Source organism: Bison bison, unplaced genomic scaffold (genome assembly GCF_000754665.1).
Source record: "Bison bison bison isolate TAMUID 2011002044 unplaced genomic scaffold, Bison_UMD1.0 scf7180017862570, whole genome shotgun sequence".
NCBI classification, from domain to species: domain Eukaryota; kingdom Metazoa; phylum Chordata; class Mammalia; order Artiodactyla; family Bovidae; genus Bison; species Bison bison.
The window spans coordinates 1,587-3,172 of record NW_011493142.1 but is presented as its reverse complement, the minus strand read 5'-3'; positions in this window follow the sequence as shown (position 1 = coordinate 3,172).

The window sequence follows — 1,586 nt, the reverse complement described above, 5'->3', positions numbered from 1 at the left end:
TGGAGAAGGAAATGGCAACCCACTCCAGTGTTCTTGCCTGGAGAATCCCAGGGACAGGGGAGCGTGGTGAGCTGCCGTCTATGGGGTCGCACAGAGTTGGACACGACTGAAGCGACTTAGTAGTAGTAGTAGTAGTGAATGGATAGCCTGAGCCAGAAGATTATCTCCCCCTTCAAAACTCTGCATGATAGAAATTGGATATAAGACACTCATGCCTTTGTGAGTTAAGGAAAAATCATCTATAGATCAACAGAAAATTCATCACTAGTCAGCCTGGTGGCTCAGCTGGTAAAGAATCTGCATACAATGCAGGAGACCTGGGTTTGATTCCTGGGTCAGGAAGATCCCCTGGAGAAGGGAATGGCAATCTACTCCAGTATTCTTGCTTAGAGACTTCCAGGGACAGAGAAGCCTGGTGGGCTACAGTCCATGGGGTCGCAAAGAGTCGGACATGATTAAGTGAGTTTCACTTTCACTTTCATCAATAGAAAGCCGGCAGGAGAGCTAGCAGTGAGCACTACAGAGAGACTGGACCTGGACACCCAGGCGATGCTTATGGTGAGCTGGCTGACCCAGGTGCCTTGGAAGAAGCCACTGCTCCCTCTGGGCTCTAGGTATCATCATCTTTAACCAGCACTCATTCCAGGAGGAGGACTTTCCTGGAGGGAGAAAGGCCTTCTTTTGTCCAGGGTACAGGATACGGAAGCAAAGAGACGGGAGGAGAAAGTTCCCAATAGAAGACAAGGCCCTTGGGACTGAAAGAATTCAGAGATGGTATTAGGCTCGAGAAGGGAGATGGCTGAACTCAGCAGGACTGCCCTTAGGGATGAATGTGCTAAAGCAGGGAGACAGAAGTTAAGAGGGTTCGTATATGTTGGTTTCATCTTTTTTGGCTTCTGCTTTGAAGTAAGATGCAAAACTATTCATCTGACAAGTCAACGCAGAGAAAACATTTAACTCCCTGCCTCTGCTGTCACAAGCCTTCCCACCATCCTGCTCGGTAGCTCATTTTAGAATTTCACAGCTTTAGTCCTTGTAGTCTCTCCTGACTTCTGCTATGACAACCATAACCTGCACCTTGAAGAAACACCTAGGACCCCTGTGAAGATGGCATGCACTGCAAAGTTTAATCCCTAGTCAAAGTCGATGAACAGCCTTTCCAGTTCAAAGTTCCATGGGAATTTCACCCATATATAATCAAGAAGTGACCAAGGAATCTCCAGACAAAGGGCATTCTATGAATTCAATCACCCGCTAGAATAAGGAGACATTAAATTGTGAACTTCTCAAGTGACTCCAGTGGTAAAGAACCTGCCTTAAGAGGCTCGGATTCTATCCCTGGGTCAGGAAGATCCCCTGGAGAAGGGTATGGCAACCCACTCCAACACTCTTACCTGGAGAATCCCACGGACAAAGGATCCTGGTGGGCCACAGTCCATGGGGTCACAAAGAGTCTGACATGACTGAGGCGACTTTGCATGCACACAATTATCAGCACATCATCCCTGACTTTTTTATTCCCAATTTCTCTTAATAGAGACATTGGTGTCTTAATCATAAGGCAAATCCACTCTCAATGCTTCCCT